At 38.3% G+C, this 23,255-nt stretch overlaps 1 long non-coding RNA gene across 1 annotated transcript in view; it reads left to right on the plus strand.

The window, feature by feature from the left end:
• The first annotated feature begins 995 nt into the window (after positions 1-995).
• LOC142406704 (uncharacterized) overlaps positions 996-23,255 on the plus strand; it is a 108,276-nt gene continuing 86,016 nt past the window's right edge. Inside the window, exons 1-2 of the long non-coding RNA XR_012774672.1 lie at positions 996-1,422; positions 1,590-1,799. This is a non-coding gene — a long non-coding RNA (uncharacterized LOC142406704). The remainder of the gene's footprint in view (positions 1,423-1,589; positions 1,800-23,255) is intronic.

Consider the following 23,255-nt stretch of genomic DNA (forward strand, 5'->3'; position numbering starts at 1 on the left):
GTACTCCACGCATGTTATTACCTGTGGCACCATTTTCTAGACCTATGAATTAAAGACTGTCCTGGTTTCAGTTGAGACAGAGTTCATTTTCTTCGTAGCGGCTGGTATGGGGCTATGTTTTGGATTTGTGCTGAAGACAGTGTTGATAATACAGAGATGTTTTAGTTGTTGCTGTACTAGTCAAGGACTTTTCAGCTTCCCGTGCTTTGCCAGGTGCAGAAGAAGCTGGGAGGGGACACAGCCAGGATTGTTGATCCAAACTGACCAAAGGGCTATTCCATACCACATGACATCATGCTCAGTATATAAAGCTGGGGAAGAAGAAGGAAGGGGGGACATTTGGAGTGATGGTGTTTGTCTTCCCAAGTAACCATTACGCGTGATGGAGCCCTGCTTTCCTGGAGATGGCTGAACACCTGCCTGACCATGGGAAGTAGCGAAGGAATTCCTTGCTTTGCTTTGCTTGCGTGCGCGGCTTTTGCTTTCCCTATTAAACTGTTTTTATCTCAACCCTCAAGTTTTCTTACTTTTGCTCTTCTGATTCTCTCCCCCATCCCACCGAGGGGGAGTGAGCGAGCGGCTGCGTGGTGCTTAGTTGCCGGCTGGGGCTAAACCACGACAGTCCTTTTTGGCGCCCAACGTGGGGCTCGAGGGTTTGAGATAATGACAGATTTGATTGGAATGTGCCAGATAGAATTTATAGCTGTTATTGCTGTTTAGCTATTAATCAGCAGGCTTCTGTACTTGCCATGGGCTTGCTTGCCTTACTGTACCTTAGAGTCTAGGGCTCGTTAGTGGCTGCTTTTTGCTTTCACTGCTTGCCGTGCTGCTGTACTGCTGATCACCTTACTCTGCTGTGCCTGGGAACATTTTGATAACAGCAATGGCCTTGCGCCTGGGCTGGCAGAGGGCCAGGGCATCGCTGCTGTTTCTGTGCTGCTGTACTGGACAGGCTGGAACTCCGCTGTGAACTCGAGTCGAAGGGACTGTGACCTGTGGATGAATCCACGTGGGAGCAGGACACCCCAAAGCGTCTGTGCCCATGGATAAGCCCATGCCAGAGCAGGTATATCTTGAAACGTCTGTGGCCATGGTTATGTCTGTGCCACAGCAGGTATACCTCTGAAGGGATTGTGGTCCAAGGATAAGTCCACGCTGGATAAGGTGCGCCTCGAAGCATCTGTGGCTGTGGATGAAGTCCATGCTGCAGCAGGTACACCTCGAAGCATCAGTGGCTGTGCATGAGGCCATGTTGGAGCAAGTTTACTTCTGAAGGTACTGCATTCTGTGGATAAGTCCAAGCTGGAGCAGGGGCAAGGGGAGGACTTCATTGCAATGTTAAACCTGATGGTCTGGTCCAAAGGGACCAGGGGTGGAGATTGTAATGGAAATACCTTTAAATTGTTGTATCCCGGGATTTGAGTTGCATGTTGTGGGAATTACTATAGCAGGAACCCCTTGTTGCTAGCCAGGCTAGGAGCAAAGGGAGGAGTTAATTGCAATGTTAAACCCTATAACCTGGTCCAAAAGGACCAGGGGTGGACATTGTAATAGATATACCTTTAAATTGTTGTAACCCATGATTTGAGTTGCATGTTATAGGAATTACTACAGCTGGAACCACCTGAACAAATGGAGGAGAAGCCTTACAAGAAGCAGCGCAAGTGCAGCAGTGACCTGACCTGAGCTGGCTTTGGTGCCCAATAACCCCAAGCAACACACCACCTCTCCTGTCCTGAGTGACAACCATAAGAGATGGAGCCCAAAGTCATGGACTAAATGAACTCAGTGGACATTTTGTGGACATTTATGGACATTTTACAGACATTTTACAGGGGTGGTCCATAGACTAAGGGAATAATATGTGTGTATTATATCAAAGGATGGGAAGGGTGATGGTGGGTAATGAGAATGTATTGAATAGTGTGAGACCTGAGCATAACGTAAATGGTATGGAATAAGGGGTGGATACTGTCCTGGTTTCAGTTGAGATAGAGTTCATTTTCTTCGTAGCGGCTGGTATGGGGCTATGTTTTGGATTTGTGCTGAAGACAGTGTTGATAATACAGAGATGTTTTAGTTGTTGCTGTACTAGTCAAGGACTTTTCAGCTTCCCGTGCTTTGCCAGGTGCAGAAGAAGCTGGGAGGGGACACAGCCAGGATTGTTGATCCAAACTGACCAAAGGGCTATTCCATACCACATGACATCATGCTCAGTATATAAAGCTGGGGAAGAAGAAGGAAGGGGGGACATTGCAGTGATGGCGTCTGTCTTCCCAAGTAACCATTACGCGTGATGGAGCCCTGCTTTCCTGGAGATGGCTGAACACCTGCCTGACCATGGGAAGTAGCGAAGGAATTCCTTGCTTTGCTTTGCTTGCGTGCGCGGCTTTTGCTTTCCCTATTAAACTGTTTTTATCTCAACCCTCAAGTTTTCTTACTTTTGCTCTTCTGATTCTCTCCCCCATCCCACCGAGGGGGAGTGAGCGAGCGGCTGCGTGGTGCTTAGTTGCCGGCTGGGGCTAAACCACGACAAAGACAAAGCAAAGGTGAATATTATTCCTCTACAGCAAAAGTTGAAGACCCCTTATGTAGACGCTCTTGTTTAACCTGGCAGTGTAACTCCTATATTCTTTTGTCTTTAACTCCACACTGGCAATAGCTCACAGAGTGCAGCGCTTTCCAGCACAACATCCAGGTTCACAAGCACATATACTCTCTCTTTTTGTCTAAAATTTCTAAGTTTTAAAAGCAGGCACAGATTTTTCAATCCAAAGCAGGTTTGAGATTTGCAAAACAAGTCGATTCTTGAACTGTTATTTTTCAGTATCATTTTCTTCACATCCTCTCATACAACATAGATGCTTTTAACAGGATGACAGTATTATCACAGTGTTATTGCTATGTGTTCTTGTTCTCTTGAGGTATGAACATGAAATTGGCTACAAGGTAGTTTCAGATTTATCTTCTCCATTAGAGGTCAGCAGAAGACCATTTATCTATACATGATCTGAATGGTTCCCATTTCTTCTTGAAATTCTAGGTCATTAAGCCAGTAGCAAGAAAAAATGAATTTGACATTACGGGTCAGAAAAAGCCTACTCTGAAAGTTCACTATAACTATTGCTTGTTCCACCTGGAATAACTTCATTGTAGAATCATTGTAGACAAATTTAGATAGGTTACAAAAATCATGGAATGTGAAAAATTATGCCATGAAAACTAATGGCAACATGAACAAACAGATTCACACAGAGTAGACATGTCGACAAGATCCTTCTTATGCAGAAAAACTGCAATGGGACACTCACAATTTTGCAGCCTCTTCCTACTGTTTGGGCTGGGGGGAGAGGGGGACCAAGTCTAGCAGTCAGGAGGCTGTAAGTTACTTCACTGTCTCTCCTCAGTACCACTGAAAAGTCACCTTTACCTAGGAAACCTTCTAGATCAGATGACTTCTCTTCCAGTTTTTGAAGTACCCCTTTCTAAAGAGAGCACTTCACCTCACTTTCCACAGAGGAACACCTATAAAACCACTGCTTCTCCAAGCCTGAAATTAGTCACGGCCTTCATATAGTCACTAAGAAACCTTCACAGGTATCCAATCAGCAAACATTTAGGATTATGAGATTTTTCTCTTTAGCTGCTGTCATAGGAACTATATGTTTTCACTCCTGAACTTAAGCTTAGACACTGTTTTGATCAGAATTGAGGCATGCTTCCAGAACTATTCTGACAAGGATTTGTGGAGGAATGAAGGACACTCACATACATCAGGTTATTACAAATACTGAGGTTTATCACACACAGTAAACTGTTCTCCCAAAAGCCACACTGCCATGAACTCACCTACAATTCATGAAGACTGAAAAAGTTCAGACTGATGAGTTCAAGAATGCATACAGGGAAACATTTCTTAAAACCCAAAAAAACCCTAACAGTATCTGAACAATATCCTATTTGAGAAAAAAAGTCACAATACTGCAAAAGAATTCATAAACTGAAATATGATGATCTAAACAAACACAGAGCCCCCCTGCTCCTATTTTCAGGCAGATTCCAGGTTCCTCAAAACAATTTTTTTTTTTAATTACCACATATCTTATAAATGGATTTTTTTCATCAAAAGTAGGCTTAACATAGGCAAATCCTCTAAATCAAATTTTCACAGTATCAGATTTCCTACCAAAGCTTATTTTTGAAGAATATTAAGTGGATATGCTCTAGTGGAAGTAATCTAGGCCAGGATTTCCTAATCTGAGAAAAAAAAATCCTTTGAATTTGAATATCAGACTGCTTCAAGAGGTTGAGGCCATAATTACTAGGAAAAGGAGTAATATACAGGCAATTCTCCTAAAGTTTTTATTCATTTCAAGAAAAGAAATTTGAAAGTCATTTGCCTTTCCCCCCTACTACATTCTAATACAAAAATCATCATTTCAACATGAAATGTTTCATACCAGATTTTGGTAAGTTTTTTGTTCCCTTGCTTAACCACAGCAGGTAGGTTTCACTCTGTGTATACATACAGAAAAATATATTGTGTAAACACTGACAATAAACTGATAAAAAATAAACTGATTATGAAATTGGCTATAAAACTGCACTTTCTATCTGGTAACTAAATCCTCTTCCCAGGGTCTATTTTCACATTAAGCCAGAATTTATAAAAAGAAAAAGTGGAAAGAGAAAAAACTTTCCAGAGAAAGCAACTTTTCTTGTACCCTAAATGTTAATATACTCTATAAGATGTCATAGATGCAAAGGCAAAGAGAAACAAGATGCAGTCCTGCACAGATTTAAAATGTGACTTCTCATAGTACTGCAGGACAAAAAAAAAAAAAGGAACTTTATATTGTGGGAGAGGAAAGTATAATTGCCATTCCTTGTTTCAGAATACTGAAAGTAATCCCCCTCCTTCAGAAGAACATTTCAGGGCATATTCATAGGTTTTCAGGATGCCCTAATGTATTGTATTTTCTAGACAGAAGAATAGAAAAATATATTAGACTGTAAAATCTCTCTGAAATATTCTAATGTTACTTGTTTTTTTTTTTTTTCCTTTCTTTAAAGGATGCCATACTTCAAGAGGACCCACACCGATGTGGAACAATGGGAAAGTCTCATTGGATCTTTGCAGGATTGTAGCGATGGGAGTCGGAAGCCTGAAAAATATCTGTGTCACTCATTTTCTTATAATAAGCACAAAAAAACCCCCTTCTAAACTCAAAAGTCAGATTTCATTAGAATATAGACCAGAATACTTAACTTTTTAGTTGAACCTAGAGGAACTTGACTAGACAGTGTTACACTCAAAATCTTGTTACTGACAAAAGGGGGAAACACCATATATATGGAAAAAAAACCCCAAACCATTGTTAGCCTGATTAAAATTTTAGAAATTGAACCAAAAGACAACAGTTATGACTGGTCCAGTAATACTAATGTCCATAGTCCAACTGCCACAGTAAAGCCTCATTAATAATATCACCTTTAAAAACAACATATGAGAAAAACTGGTAATACTGACCCCTTTTCATTGGTGCTAAGCTCACCCTTGCAATGCTCTTTGGGATGCTCCCGTGGGCAGCTTCAGTCACCCTCAAACAAAAGCACTGGAGGGAGAAGGGGAAGTCACACGCAAGGTCTTTGCCAGGAGAAGTTCATGGTTAGGGTTTCTTCTTCCTGTTGTCTGGAAGGAGCAGGATGTTGATGCTTTCTTCCTCCTCAGTCTTATTTGGGGTTATTTCTGTACTTTCCCTTAGCATGGCCCACACCACTGATGGTACTGCATAGCCCCAGCTCACCCTGGGGAGGTGAGGGTCACTCACTCCCCAGCATCTGGGGTGGTCAGCACCACCCGGACCAGGACCAGGACCAGATCCAGGCCCCGCAGGTCCCAGGGCACCACAGGGCTTCTGCTAAGGACAGCAAAATCCTACTTACAGGCTATGCATGCAGACCCCCTGCTTCCATTCTGCTCTTGAAGGAAACTACAACCACAACCACAGTCTCAGTGGTGTCTTAACCTGACAAGAGCCCTGCTCTCAGCCACTGTATCTTCTTATTACAGTTGCATGAGGGTATCTTATCCTGTGTCTTGCTTTAGTCTACTTCTGCCAGTTATCCTGATAGTCTAGCATTTCAACCGCACCTGAAAATTTCAAAGAAAGAAATCCTGAGGAGCAAACTGAAAGCCTGTGCAAAGGAAATGCAACTGAGCCGTAAAACTCAGCTCTCCCCAGAAAAAAGGCATAGAAGAAGTACTTCTGTAAATACATTAGGTTGTCAAATTCTCTCTCAGGAAAAAAATAATTTTTATACACAGATTCACAGACACACACATACTGACAGATCAATTGGTCAAGTAACTTCTCTTTTAGTGGCAAAAAAGGAAGCTTATGTTTTCTTGCCAGCTTCTAAGGTCAGCAGATTTATTTCCAGTGAAGAACATAAATTTACAACATGAATTTATCTTCTGAGAAAAATAATTGCAACTAAGAGAAAAACACAGGAAAAACTGAAGGCTAAACTGTAGCTTGACTAATGCAGACTAAAGTCAATGGTGGAAAGCACCATACATTCCATGAGGCAAATATGAGGCTGTAATTGTTGTGCTTGTGAAATCTCAGACCAAAGAGAATTGGTTTTTATATCCATTTCATTTGTTTTGTGAAACATGTGAAATATTAGTATAGTATTGTTCTATGGTAGATTACATTCTATCATCCTTCCATATTGCTAGTCTTATTCTGACTCAATTATATTTTACTTGAATGCTGCTAAAATAATTTCTAATAGAAAGAAATAAGAAAACAAACAACTCCCTGCAAATCGCTTCCACTGTAACTCATCAAGTAGGGGGGAAAAAATCCCCCAAACAAAGCCAACAAACTATGAAAAGCACCACACGAGTAAAAGTAGTCGTCTAAAGTAATTTGAAATGTTTACTAGCTAACCTGGTATTTTTTAAAAGCTTATAAAAATTTGTAAGAGGACTGTGCTGCCTGATCAGCACTGACAGAATATGGATGCAGTGTGCTTGCATGCACTAACATCAGTGATTAGACAGGACTCACTGCCAATTATTACTTTTTGACACAATAGTAAGTTGTTTTATAAGTGCTGCCACCATCTCTTTTCTATTTCTTGTCCATGACCTTTCCACGTAGTGAAAGAAACAGGCTGGTATCCAAAAGAATAAACCATAAATTACAACACCCAATATTTATCAATTGTTTTGGAATCCAAACAAGTTATGAAAAGCAACATTACTACACACTTGTAAAAGTTTTATTTTAGCCTCAACTTAAAAGAAAAAAAAAAGATTTCTCAAACCAATATAAAAAGGCAGCACTGATCTGATACAACACAGTACTACTTCCAAGTAATTATAGCAAATGCACAACATGGTAAATTATCGTCATTGTGCATATTAACCCATGTTCCATCAGTCTTTCTCCTTGCATCTCTCTCAATTCCCCCACAGAAAATAGTCCAAATGCCACCTGTTTTATTAGGCTGAAGATGCACTACTATGACAGATTTCTTTTCTTCAGTAAATTACTGAATGTTTCTCACTAATTATATTACAAAGATCAGCATCATCATATTTCAGTTCCACTAGCAGTGGTATAAGTTGCAGACAAGCCTGTCTGTCTGGCAGAATTATTTTCCTAGTTATACCAGGCTTGCTGGAGCCTAAAAAAATATTTGACCTTTTCTACAATTCTGTGGTTGCATTAGGTGCTATAATATGACACAAGCATTATGAATCTAATTCCATGGCCTTACATGGGGAAAAATTCCAAGGCCCTGAGATAAATTTTCTGTATTAATACTGCAACAACTGATTTTGTCCCCTGAAAACTGTTTTTTAAATCAAACACTTTTTCAGACCTACACTAGCCACATCACACAATCTGCAACACAGAAAACAAACCATGGTAGTACAGATCCTAGCTGTCCAGCCTTGTTCCAGTCAAGTTTTCACCAATGATGCTGGAGGATTTTGCCTGACATTAATATCTGACTGGTTTATGTTTGCTTGCTTCCTATGCACCCTTGCCGTCCATCTTGTGTGTAGCTGGTTCTTTGCAATTCTAACCCTTAACTGTAACAGAGTTGTTATGTGCAATGGAAGCCTGCTAAATAGTATCTCTCCTATGTGTTGGCTTCTTGTTTGTGTGCTTTGTTCCTTCAAGAAGAGGGACCAGACAAGGTAGATCTGGAAAGAGGGCAGTGATAACCCTGGAGACAGTGAATATGCACCCGAAGTTTCCATGTTGCCCATTACAGCAAGCAGTGAATGCACAAGCAGCCAGACTGCAGCTCATGCAAAGGCATAGACTGCTGAAGGAAGCAGGCAGCACACAGGCAGGCTGCTGCGGGGACAGGAAAAAAAGATCTAACGGGGATTTTGCAGAATTTGCAGTAACCCAGGCAGACACTGAATAGACTGAAACTAAGCCTAGAAGCACAGTCCAGCTTGCAGTGATCCATGAATAGGCAGGGAGTTGTTTATATAGATCTTTTTATTCTAAGGTATTACATAGTCATCCTATTAGAAATTGCAAATATGGGGCTTATATTCTGAAAAAGTCTAATTTTTGTGTCTCAAAGTCTTTTGAGGTTCCATTGAGAAACTCACTACTACAGAAAGGTTTAGAAAGATTGATTTGTAAGCTCTGGCTAACTCCTTATTTCTCCTTAGGCTAATATTATATGGTACATACAGCTATACTGAGATGAGTAGCTATCATCATGCACTCACAGCTGTCTCACGTTTCTCATTCCTGTTCCCAGGATAGAAGGTAACATTCTATGCCATACCTGCAGATGACTTTAAATGTGTAGGTCTTAACTGCTCCCCTCCCCATCTAACTTACTCTTTTCCTTAGGCATTTCTGAACAAACTTTTCAAAATTCCCAAGATATTTCATCCTACCTTTTTCATTCCTATTATACATGCACAGTACATAGATTACATGGCTGTTTGAGAATTTTATTTTAAACTGTTCAGTGCAAACCTAAAACTAATTCATGCCTCTGAAGAGAAGGGACCTTTTCAACTTCTCCAGCCTTTATAGAGAGTGTGCAACCAGCAGAAACTCATACTGACTGCAGGAGAAGGAAGGATTTGAGTCCTTCTGAAAGAGTTTGAGAAAGCCAAAGATGTTCAGGGGGTAGCACAGAGCTAAGGGTAATGGGAGAGAGAGAAAACAGAGCTGGGCATCTATAATGCATTTCAGCATGCTTTTGTATTAAGGACTGAAATTCTTCATGGCCATATCTACTAACTATTCAAGACATGAGCCTACATGCTGCTAGAAAATAGCTCCAAATATAGCTAAATGATCTAAACTAAAGTAACTGGTATAAAATCTGGAAATTACGCATCAAATTACTCATCTTTATTACATGGTCTGCATTAGTCATCTAAATGACTTCTATGACACAATAATGCACATTCAGTCATTGGAGTCAGAATATTTTTATTTCATTTTCACAGCTAAGTCTATTTGAACTTCAGAATTTATCCTTTTATTTGGGTAAATCACAGGCAACTCCTCCTCAGAACTGAATACCATCACAGTTCTCTAGCCAGAGTAGGCCAAAAATCAAAGAGCACCTCTCCTTAACCTATGCACTCTATCAGGTAAAGTTACTATTAATTCCCATCTATCTACTAAATGCACAATCAGCATATAAGTTGACGGTTTAGAAGCACATGAGGCAAGAGCTCTCAAGGCCCACAATATTCTTGCGCTACCTTTGTGCCTTAAAAACCTTAGTGTCTCAGTACATACTGAAAACAGAGTAAAGCAAAGGCTGAAGGTTTATTTTGCATGTTGGACTTCATAGGTGTTTATGCTTCAAAAACTGTGTATTCCATGTATAAAACTGCTTACAAAAGTACTAGTATTAGCATGCAACAGATTGAAGCCATGATTTATGTATTAATTTGTAACTTCTATACTAAGTAACAGAAGAATGTGAGAGGACTAGTTTTTAGTGTATTGCAGCTTTAGAAATATCCATTAATTACATTATGTCTAAATACTGATTTTTAATGCACTGACTTCAAACTGATTTATATACAAGTTTTTAATATATTATGCTACTTTTTACAGGACTTTGTCATTTGATCGTAGATAAGAAGAGAACAAAGGAAAGGACAGGAATCCTTCAAGATGTGATAGGCATCTATTTTTCCTTGAAGAATGGTAATCCTCAGAGAGGAGGAGATAGTACTCTCTTTTTCTGTTTCAGGTTCTTAGTTCTGCAATAAGTGGATGCCTTTCTTTGTTCCAGATGCTGCTATGGCCTTTCCCAACCAGTGCTGCTATCGAATGTTCTAATAACCAATTATTCCTCTCTTCATTCTAGTGTAAATAGTAATAATTTCTGAAATAAATAAATAAATAAATAGCATCATACTGAGCAAGTGGGCCAATGTAGTTCCAAATTCTGAGCTGACAGAGATGTTCTTTGTATAAAGAAATAATTTTAGGTCAACAATATTTCTTCAGTTTTAAGCTAAAAGAAGAGATATTGCACCTTCAGGAGTACAGTACACTCTCTACCTTCCAGGCTTAAAAGGCGACAGTAGCTGATTTATTTATCAATATTCTTGTTCTAATAGTTCTCTATTACTTGGAAGAGCTTTATTCCTAGTATAATTTAAAAGTATCTACATTGCTGTGTTTCTACACCTGCTAGTAGGATCTACCGTATTTTGGACATTCTCCTTCTCATACATTACCTAAAAGCAAATAATATCATTACCTCAGCCAAAGACCAAGTAGAAATTGCTACTACAACAGAATCTTCTTTATCATAGGATTGTTTTTACCTCTTTTCTAAGGATACCAAGTGTTACAAATGGTGCTTGGGGTTTTGGGGTTGTTGTCAGTTGTTTGTTTGGTTTTTTTTTTTTATTAAGTAGTCATTTATAAGGCCATAAGGTAAAGGAGTACAGTTCATCTCACCTTATTTTTGGTCTCTCATCTGAGCTAGTCACCCAGTCTCCCTTTACAGTTAGTGGAGCAAAACCACACCTCTAGGACATATTGCATCAGATTTCATTTACTTCTTTACTCCATGATGCAATCAGTTGCACCAAGGAAGTATCTTGCTCTTCCTTGATTGTAAAACAAATCCATGGGATTAGTTCAGGTACATGTATTTTCCTCTGGGAACATGACTCCCCCTTTGAAACACTTTAAGGTACTTACCAAGAAGGACATCTAACCATGTGTTCCTTTGTAACCTCTATACTCAAATATAAGGTTTATAGACCTTAGAGGATGTAATGCTTCACCACTTCTTTGGTAACCGCCTGAAGGGCAGGCAGAACATTTTGCCTAACCTGTCCTTCTCTCTCTCTCAAAATCTATGGGTTTATTTCTGTCATAGCTGACAATCTGAAGTTTGCTGCCTCTGTAAAATAATATTGTTTTTCAAACTTCACGTCAAAAATTCTTTGCAAGCATAGTGACAGATTTGCTGCTAGCAAGTAAATGAGTATCACAGGAAGAAACAAAAATACTATGCACTAGCTTGCACAGGGCTTCTCCCTGCTTCCATCCCCCCCGTACATTATTCTACAGTATTATTTTAGTGCCCTGTGGTGCTGAATATTGTAGGTTGATGGAACAAAATGTTGAAAAATTGTCAGGGAAAGTAGAACTAAATGACTCTATGACCTTTCAGTGACATGCCATCATAAGATGATGAGAAATTTGCATGCAGGCTGAAAGACTTTTAAAAAGTTACTCAAATGTATTTATATGACATAGTTTTATATTTAAATCCTACCATTTCCTTCAAAGAGTTCTTCATTAGCTTTCAGGAAAAAAAAACAAAGAACAAAAACCAAACAAACAAAAAAACAAAAAAACCCCAACTGTTGCTAGAAGATCTAAATAACAAATAAAAAAATCCATTTGAAAACTATTTCAGAATTGAAATTCTATATGTTTTATTCAGGTTTAATTATATTTTGCATTACATTAGAGGAGGAAGTGATTTTCATACTTTAAAAGAAAGGGGATTTTTGTTTGGTTTCTTTAAAAAAGCTAGTACACCACTTGCCATTTAAATGAGCAAAATAATGAATTGCAAATGGAGAGAACTCAGTGAAGCATGAGACTATTTAGCAAAATATTTATACATCCCGCACAGATTCTTGTTTCCCTGGAAAGGTTATTTGAGTCTAAATGTGACATTTTGAAATGTGTGACTGCTGTGAAAACTAAATCAATCATAAGTCATTTATCACTTAGTAATGAAATTTAATGTTTATCTTCATTGTCATTCTCATTTAAAGAGGTCTTGTCCCTGTAATTATTGGCTTTGAGTCTGACCTTCGTATCTTTTCCAGGCAATTAACTTTTTTCTTGCTTACGTCTGACCTAGATAGGGGTCTGTTCTTCTGCAACAAATATATATTTTAATAAAATTAATAACCCAGTTGCAGTCATTGATATCTCACAGTATTTTTTTAAATGGAATTCCACACCATTTGGCACATTTATTATATCTTTATCACTAGTTTTATATCCTTTGCAGCCATTTTAGGTAACCAGACAAAGAAACTATGGTGTCTAGCTTCACAGTCCCAGTCTAAACTTTTCTTCTGCTTGGGCTTCCACTTAAGAGGACTGGTTAAATAAGAACAAAAGTTAATACATTCCGTGTACTAGCAGAATAGACTACATGTTCACTAATATGTAAATTTCTGTTTCTATGTTGTTTGAAGTTTCCCAGTTTGCATTCATTTCACTTATGCATACATATTACCTGCACAAATACAATGGTCTTACAGCTATAATCCCATGATGTTTAAGATGTGTTGTACTATTTCTGTACACAAATCAAGGAAACATTTCCCCTACCCCCCCCCCAGAAAAACGTAAAACAAAAAAACCACCACCACATGAACAGGAATTTAAAGGTTGGTTAAAGGTTGCATGTCCATACTGGATCAATAAGGCAAATTATGTCTAAACAAAAAGCATTAGTCCTAACTCTGGTTTTCTTGATCAGAAACTATTTTCTTCCAGATGGGTTAGGGAATTTACATACACATATGCATGTGTTCCTGATTCAACATACTATTGAACGTGATAGCCCATTGAGAGCATGAATTTTACAAAGGTTTGTCTCACAGATCCTTCTGAAGGGAACAGCAACTTTGATGTTGCAGAAAACTGCCTTTTCATCAGTTAACAATGTTGCAGAAAAAAAAATGAAATACAATTTAGATTGGGTCAGGACAGAAGTAGTGTATTACTGCAGGAGAGAACACACAGCAGCAGTGTGCCACACTGCTGATATGAACTCTGCCCAAATGGGACAGAGTTTATATATCTTCAGGTTATACAATCCATTCTTCACCAGCACTGTGCCAGATAAGTAGGATATGGTAAATAACAATAAGAATTGAAATCCTTCTGATAAGGAGAGTCTAGACAGTACACCCTGTTAGGAATAATCCACTCCTTTGTTAACTAAAGCGTGCTGACTGGCAAGATCATTAGCTGCAAATGTTTCTTAACTAGTGAGGCCTGCAAAGGCCCAGGAGAAGTTAACTCTCTTGTTTCCACAATGGAAATGTGAATGATTTTGACCACTCACGTGTATGCCAATGCTAAATCAGAGAGGACAGGGATGTAAGCTTTGGTGCTGAATCTGTACTTCTTTCAGTAATGCAGAAACACTGCATTACTAATCTCTCCACCAGTAAACAAGATCATCACTGCACATTTTTCGCTGGTGCTAGCCATTTAAAATAAAAGCACCCTGTGGTCAAGCTGTGTTCCTAAGGCAAGAATGTGCCTTCCATGCAGGTATAGTTCATCAATAAAGGAGAGTGCACTTCTTTTTGGTCAAGTGGAAATTATCTGAAACAGTAACACTGAGTTTTTAGAAAGGCAAAACCAAAAAATAGAGGAATCCTATGCATTTCCCTCAGACAACATATCAGATTTCACAAACTTTATTAAGTTTGAGTGTTTGAATGACCAGAATTTCTGGTCAGAATGGAAAGAAATGATTTTACTGTTAGGTTATCCCAGGATGGATAATTTCTTATTGTTAATGATAATTCCCTTACTAGGAAGAAAGTTTACTTCTTTGAAGTTTTATGGGACAGTAAACCCAGTTTCCCTCCATTTCAGTTGAAGTGCCAGCCTGAAACTACAGACTACCTATCCAAGAATCAGTAATAGCAAGTTGAGCTCCCTTCTGCTACAGTTGCAAGGCATACTTCTTGAACCTGCCTTTTGTAACACAAGAGCATCTCTCACCTCCACTGCACGTACTTTTTCCTTTAGATCTGTGAACTATACATAGCATTATAAGAAGGTGGTTAGATGCTTCAAAATCTGCATGTGGATTGCTTTGGTACTGCGGTCAATAATCTATGGAAATGCATTGTTTCATTGTTTACTGAAATTTTTTGCTTATAAATAATGTCAATAATTGTAGGGTTAGTTTATAAGTTTCCAAGTGTTTGTAGGAGAGAAAAGAGACAAACAAATAAAAATAATTAACATTTATTAATATCTCATCTAACACAAGCTCCAAAGGATTAACAACTTCTACACTGTGTTATATTGGATCACCTGTATGCATTTCATCTCATGGGACTACTAACAATTTTTGGTATCACTGAATGTGGCATAATCTTTCTCTGTGTTGTCACACAAAGAAAACTGAACTTTTTGATGTATTATTCTTGTTTCTAAATCCTTTTAAGGCACTTATTGAATACAAAGAGGCAAAGGAAATTCATACATGAAAAGAGCATGTGAAAGAGGAAAAATGAAAAAAAGAGTTTATCAACTAATGGTGGCAAGGTACACAGTAAAACATTAGGAAGAGCTAAAAATATACATTTGTGTCAAAGCCCTGGAAAGTCATACGTCAAATGTAACTGAGCCTACTGAGTAATTTGAGAATACACAAACCTGGAAGTAAAGTGATTGCATACATGTTTAATTCTATTTAGTAATTACACTTAAATAAAAAACTAGTTATCTACTTCAATTAGTCTCTCTTCAGACAGGGGTCCTCTACTACTATGTATTTATACTAGACCTTATGGCAACATGCCCTAGGTTAAGCTGGCCTTTGAATACCACAAATAGGTATAATTATTAATAATTAGAAAACCTTTGGATTTGTTTAAGAGCTCTTCATGGTTAAGTTTTTTCATTTTCTTTTTAAGCATAACTTTGTGATAATCATTTAAAAACATTGTAGACATAAGAAACCCCCTCTAACAATTTATCTGGCATTTTATACTTCCATAAAACACTCCAGGGTGCCCATTACTGTATGATATCAGCATGCATACTAAACTCAATGTAGGTGAGCTGTGTTAATATTATGCTTCAACAGCACACCCTGGAGTGTCTTATTGCTTAAATGATGGAAAGGTCAAACATTTACAGCATACTATCATGTTTCACAGAACAATTCTACATTATCATTCTCTGTTACCTCATCCTTTCGGGAAAAGTCATTGCAAGAAAAAAATAACAAACACAATTCAACTAAACCAGGTTTGTTAAAGTGCTAATACGCAGCATAATCTTGTAGTTCTTTGGGTAGTAAGGAAGGTCACATCCCTTGTATATAGTGTTAGCATAAATTATGTATCAGTAGAAAATCCAGTAAAACCTCCAATCAAAAAATCTAACTAGATATTAATATTTTTTAAATAAAATGAAAGGACTGAATCTTGCAGAGGCTGATATATTTATTGCAGAATATATTAAGCTTAACAAAAGCAGAGCTGCATTGCAGGGGGGAAATAGAATTTTAGGTCGGCATCAGTGTCTCATTACACATCTCAGCTGGTTTAGTACCAAGACTTTCATCCTAAGAACCTCTCTGGGTAATAGCACACTACAGTAGAGCAGAGTAGAAGAACCTGCAGCCAGGATGCATGTAGCATGATTGTTCCATGAGTAACTATATTCTTGTGGTATCCAGAACTGTTAGTCTAGTAGTAACATTTAGTAATAAATATCCAGAAGGAGAATATTTGTTAGTGCTTCCTCTACTTACTCTGCCTTTGATTAATTCAACTGGTCTGTCACACAGCAGTTCCATATACTATGGAGACTGTGAATAATAAAATATTATTCCTCCTGAATAGTACTTCTTTGATTCAGACTCAGCAACATTCATTTAACTGGTCCTACAGGGGTCAACCAGGAAAAACTAAATATGGATTTTGAAAGCAGAGTATTTTTGTTTGACACACTAAAAGCTCTGGTTCTCTTGGCACCCCAGCTCTCATTCCAGAACAAAAGAAATTTTCTCCAGCTATGGAGAGGCGACACTGCTTCTGCAGGCATCCAGCATTGCCCATTTTATGGTACTAAGGCTTTTCTAGAAAGCCTCGAATCCTTTTCCTCAGCCTACTTTTCCTGATGTTATAGGAGTAATCATGCCAAGATGTCCTGTATCTCTGTAAAAGAATTCCTGGGAGGTTCCTAAAGAAGGCTGTAGGCACAAACTGCTTCCTAAATGTTACTGAAACAGCCTTTCCTGTCTGCAAGAGAACAACACCACTTCAGCAATACCATCTCAGCTTGGCCTGTAAGATACCTCTGAAGTCTGAATACCATTGAAAGAACACAGTCTACCATTAGAAAAAAAAAATGAAACAAAACAAATGCACACCCAGCTTTAGTTGTTCTCTACCATCCTCCTGGCATTTTTGTCTCTGAAGAGCCCTATCACTCCTGAATGCCAGTGCTGCTTTTTTTGTTGTTTTGTACTGTCTGTGGTGGACAGAATAGAGTAGGACCACATTGGAAATATGTGAGAGTTCATCACTAGTAGTGCTGCCAAGCATGTGTGCTGGAATACTTTCAGTAGTGATTTCTCCTGGTTTATAGAAAAAGTTCCATTTAAAAGTTAAAATAATTATTGATCCAAATTCCACAGTATCACTTAGAAGGGAAGTAGAAAACTTCTTTCAGGGTTGAACAGTGCCGAACAGTTACTTATTTTGGATACAACTGTACTTCAGTTAGAAGAATGCAATATTCTTTGTGATTATAATAAGCAGCACTGATGATGGTATCAGTTAATTCCGAAGTGTAGAAAAAGTTACTTACGAGGTGTAGATTTGTTTTAAATTTCTTTAAAGTTGCCCCAGTAAGGCAGATACCTTTGCCTCTTTAAGCTTTAACTTCAACTTAAAACATCTTTTCAATAACTCTCAGAAGCTTCCTCTATCAGAATAGATTTAAAAATTCACATCTATTTTATGCAACAGTATTTTTAGTGTTTCTTTTATGTGCTGCCATTATTTCTTCTTTTGCTTTTCATGTCTTCTATTAGGTATTTCTGTGAAAAGCAATTACACCATGTGTACACACATAAGTTAAAAAAAAAAGGCAAAAACCTTTACATTTTGACATAACTTTCTGATTCTTCCTCTTTTCACCACAAATTGGGACTGTTCAGGGATACTGGGAATTAACAGACCACAAATGCTGCTGCAGGCTTTTTAGTACAATAAGTTATCAGTACCAGTTTGAAAGTAATTAATCAGTAAAATGTCACTTCTTTTTCACACCTAAAGGGAAATGCTTCCTTTGCCTGGTACATAGAGATAAAAGACACTCTGCTATTTCTCCTAGTTTTTGTGCCCTATCTGAGGCTTAGGCAGGCTGCTACTATCCTGAGACCAGCAGAAACCATAGCTTCCCTTCTTCCTGCTAGTGTGCTCACTTCCCAACACATAGTTACAAATAGAAATAAATCAGAATGGAGGTGCTTCAAGCATTACTCACAAAATAGAGCGGATATTTATGAATGAATCTTATAAACATTTTTCTGTAAAGTAAAAATGTATGTGTAAACACATGTATACCACTGCATTTTTTTTAAATTTTATTTTAATGCAGGCAACATAAGAAAAGTGAATTTCAGCGGGCTTCCATGTAACAAAACCCAGACTACTCTCTCCTTTCAAGACAATCTAGGTATTTCTTTGACTCCACAATTAAAAGCTGAATGCTTCATGCTTTAAAAATCTAGCTCTCGCCCTGATTTACTCTGCTTATAAAGAAAATGTAAGAGTATCACAAATATGCATTTTCCTTTAACTTACTTCTTGACAATTCCCCTTGGTTTATCAATCACTTAAGTCCTTCTCTTGCAAATATGCCTTGTGCAGTGTTATCAATGACCTATGACTACACTGTAAAATAGGCTTCCAATGAAAAAAAAAGTCCTCCAAATGCTAGAATTTACACACTCCTAAATAAACATTTCTTATTTTTGTAACATTCAAGAGTAAGGCAGTGCTTTAATCAAACAAGTGCATGCTGAAACTTGGACCAGCTAGAAGCATTCTTAACTACATCAATCACACTGTCATGTTGCTGTCTTCAAAACAGCCATGTGACCAGCCTTGAATTGTATAAAGTCATGGAAGATGCAGATTTGAGACTTATACTGAAATCAGTTATACTTTCTTAATTCAACAGGCAAATCAGTATAACAGACAAGTTAATTTTAGAAGTATTAGCTTTGTCAGGCAAGTATTTTGGAGTCAAAATTCAAGATATTTTGTCAATGATAAAATGCAAATAATCTCAACCATTCTGTCTCCAAATTCCCATTTAAAGCCTCTTATATTCTGTATAGGTCTCTAACATATTCTAGAAAATCTCCTGTCTCTCTCTTTGGAATCAACATCAATGCTTCCTAAAATAAGTCAGGTATTCATGGACCCTTTCCCAGCACCTGAGAAATTTTCAAACCCTTCACAGAAGCTGAAAGTCAAGTAGCATCCATCCACCATGATAGTGTTGATATAAAAAAGCTGAAGTAACAGCTAACATCATAATAGTTACAAGAGATTATTCAATGGTCATCTTTTAGGTGTTTTTAGCTGTGTAATATACTAACTAAACAGAAGAGACACAAGGAGGAAAATGAATTTCTTTTTTTTTTTCCCACAAATCTTCTAATTGTTGATCTGGACAAATGCGTTACTAAAGAAGAGTCAGCAAATCCAAAGAAGAAGAGCACAAAGGGAATGTTGCAGGAGGAATTAAAAGGTAGAAAACAAACATGTGCCTTACTATATGAGGGATGCTGAGTAATCTGAAAGTTGCACAATCTTTCCAATATCTGTAATCATTACTCCACAAAGTAGGAAGTAAAATGAACATACCATCTTGGTATTCATAATTATATAACCAGGAAACTCAATCTTGGTAAAAGCTACTCCAGTAAAGGTGCTGCATCTGGTCAAAGAATGAAGAAGATGGGTAGCAGTAAGCCGTAACAGTGATAAAAGAGCTCTGCTAATTGCAATCAAGGGGTAAGTGGCAGTTTAAAAGTTTAATTAATTAAGCACAGGTTTTCAAGGCAAATTAGCAAAGCATCTGAAACATCCTTCTACAGATAAATAATGATGACTTTCTTTCTGTCAAGTATTTTAACTCCAGATTTCTACAAACAGAAACAAATCTTGGAAAACAGGCAACAGAAATTGTTTTCCTTTTTGGATTCTAAGAACCTTTTCCAAAATACTACCACCTTCCCAGCATCCCATTGCACAAAAGGTATTAAAATAATACTTACATTTCAACTACATTTAAACTGGCCACTGGTTCTGCAGAGGTGTCATGGTTTAACCCCAGCCAGCAACTAAGCACCACGCAGCCGCTCGCTCACTCCCCCCTGGTGGGATGGGGGAGAGAATTGGAAGAGCAAAAGCAAGAAAACTCATGGGTTGAGATAAAGACAGTTTAATAGGGAAAGCAAAAGCCGCGCATGCAAGCAAAGCAAGGAATTAATTCACTCCTTCCCATGAGCAGGCAGGTGTTCAGCCATCTCCAGGAAAGCAGGGCTCCATCACACGTAACAGTTACATAGGAAGACAAATGCCATCCCTACAAAGGTCCACCCCTTCCTTCTTCTTCCCCACCTTTATATACTGATGTCATATGGCATGGAATATCCCCCTAGTCAGTTGGGGTCAGCTGTCCCAGCTGTGTCCCCCACAGTTTCTTGTGCACCTGGCAGAGCATGAGAAGCTGAAAAGTCCTTGATTTAGTATAAGCACTACTTAGCAACAACTAAAACATCTCTGTATTATCAACACTGTTTTCAGCACAAATACAAAACATAGCCCCGTATTAGCCACCACAAAGAAAATAAACTCTATTCCAGCGAAAACCAGCACAAGTGGAAATTAATCTCTCAGTTAAGACACAATTTGAAAATGCTATGAGAAATTAGATAGCATCAGGAAAGTGAGAGGGCAAAGAAGAGAGAAACCTTCCTCTTATACATATTTCAGAAGATTGACTAACGTTTGTTGAGTGTCACATAGATGTTGACAACTCTCAAGTCATTTTGCCTTTCACACACGAAGTATTGAATATGTGCATGTTTAAATGAACATGCCCAAGGTGTTAAATAAATAAATAAATAAAACAGCTCTTGGTCTTGAGAAGTTCTTTAGTCATATATCAGAAAACTATCACCTACCATTATTACAGTCCCTAACAACACAAAAAAAGTAGTCACGGCTGGATCTTATTTTAAAACTTCCTTGACTGAAAGAATATTTACTGTCATAGTCATCCTGGGAGTGGGAAATTCTAAGTGTTAGTACAAGACACCAATCATACAATCACGTTAATTCAAGTATATTCACAAGCTGAGTTGTGCATGTGAAAATATATAATCTTTCAATTCGTCAAAGGAAGGATATAGAATTGGATAGATAGATCTTTCAGAGCAGCAAAAATCCTAACAAAAATAATAAATGTAGATAAATTGTGAATCTTTAACCATAGAGTGGACAACTAAAAAGAACAAAAAGGAAGGTTAGGAGAAAGACTAAATTTTGGTTTATCCATTTGCAAAATGTCTGAAGACAATATTCTCACTCCATGACTAGGATTCCTACCTGATATTGGTAACTACAATTGACAGTGAAGAAGGAACCTGTATGACCTATTTCAGTGAAATGCAACATTAGAACAACCTGTTTAATATATTTATCAACAACCCACAGAAAAGGACACCATCAAGTTTGCAATGACACCAAATTAGAGGGAATAGTCAATAAATTCAAGGCCATGCAGAGGGACCTAGACAGACTAGGGAAATGGACCAAGTGGAACGTCATTAAGTTCAAGAACAAGCCTAGTGCTGCCCCTGGGCATGAACCACTGGTGCAAGGGCACAGGCTGGTGCCTGCCCGGCTGGGAGCAGCTCTGAGGGAAGGGACCTGGGGCCCTTGGCAGACACAAGCTGAGCATGAGCCAGCAGTGTGCCCTGGCTGCAGAGAGGGCCAGTAGCACCCTGGAAGGTGTTTATACAGGCACAGCCAGGACAGAGAGGTGGGCCCATGCAAACCTTATGAAGTTCAACAAGGCCAAGTACAAGGTCCTGCACATGGGTTGGGGCAATCCCAAATATGGATACAGGCTGGGCAATTAATGGATTGAGAGCAGCCTGGAGGAGAAGTACTTGAGGGTATTGGTGGATGAAAAACTGAATATGAGCTGGCAATGTGTGCTTGCAGCCTAGAAAGCCAATCGTATCCTGGGCTGCATCAAAAGAAGTGTGGCCAGCAGGTCGAGGGAGGTGATTCTCCCCCTCAACTCCACTCTCATGAGATTCCACCTGGAGTACTGTGTTCAGCCCTGGGGCGCTCAGCATAAGAAAGACATGGACCTGCTTGAGCAGGTACAGAGGAGGGCCACTAAGATGATCAGGAAGCTGGAGCACTTCCCCTATGAGGATAGGCTGAGAGAGTTGGAATTGTTTAGCCTGGAGAAGAGAAGGTTCTGGGGAGACCTTTACAGTGGCCATCTAGTACTTAAAAGGGGGCCTACAGGAAAGATGGGGAGGGACTCTTTATCAGGGAGTGTAGTGACATGACGAGAGGTAATGGCTTTAAACTGAAAGACTGTAGATTTAGATTAGATATAAGGAAGAAATTCTTCACTCTGAGGGTGGTGAGGCACTGGAACAGGTTGTCCAGAGAAGTTCTGGATGTCCCCTCCCTGGAAGTGTTCAAGGCCAGGTTGGATGGGGCTTTGAGCAACCTGGTCTAGTGGAAGGTGCCCCTGCCCATGGGAAGGGGGTTGGAACTAGATGATCTTTAATGTCCCTTCCAACCCAAACCATTCTACGATTCTGTTGCTAAAAGTCTGTGTTTATATTTTATAATCTGCTGTCCAGCTCTTAAGTATTATGAATACATGTCAGTCAGATGTGATTATATGCCTACTTTATCACTTCAATACTATGTGAATTAAATTAATTAATCACTATCATAATTATGTATGTGATGCTACTTATTCACGAGTCTTTCATACGGGTGTTCCTGATTTCAACTATACTGAACTCAAGTGACTACATTTCTTTTCTAGTACTTGGGAAAACAAAAGGGTTTGCATAATCAGGCGTCATACAGCACTCTCTCCTCTTTGATGGCTAAGTGCCTGTACAATCTGTGAAGAATCTAAACCTATTGGGACTTGTTCTTTTTGATGCAGCTGTTCTTTATTCAACCTTGAATTTGAACCAGATATGCATCTAGTAGCTATATTTTCATGACACAGATAGAAGCAAAAAAACCTTATATTTTTAGTTTTTAATATGTTATTTCAACACTCTTTCCCTTCAGATATTTTCAGACTTCCTTTAGCAACAGTTTGATCATATTGTAGTTCATACTTCAATAGTATCTTCTGATTCTTGTTAATGTTTTTAACATTTTAATGGAACTTTCAGGGAAGAAAACCTTTTCTATTTGTTTTCTTTAAAGAAAAGCAAGTAAGGGTGTCAGATGCTTTTATAATGAATTTAGAAAGTAAATGAAGTATGTCTAGTTTGTATGATATATTCTTAAATTTGCCTATTTCTATGTAGGCATTGTAAAACAAACAAACAAAAAACCAAGGAAAACTTTACAATATGAAAAGAAATATATTTAAAAAAACAGTTTATTCACTAAGTTTCTTTTTTTTCTAATCATTGTGTATTAGGTGCATTCTGTGAGACCAGGGATACTAGGTCTTCACCGAAAATTTAGAGTGTAGTAAGATTCGCTGTAGTTAACCTAGTTTTCCTAAATAAACTGTGAATTTGAGCTTCATACTCCAAAAGAAATATTTGCATCTTCAAATGGATATAATCTATTTACTGGTAAGAATAGCAAGCTCTTCTCTGAAATCTCACTGTCCCAT

Source organism: Mycteria americana, chromosome 2, assembly GCF_035582795.1.
Source record: "Mycteria americana isolate JAX WOST 10 ecotype Jacksonville Zoo and Gardens chromosome 2, USCA_MyAme_1.0, whole genome shotgun sequence".
Classification (NCBI taxonomy): Eukaryota; Metazoa; Chordata; class Aves; order Ciconiiformes; family Ciconiidae; genus Mycteria; species Mycteria americana.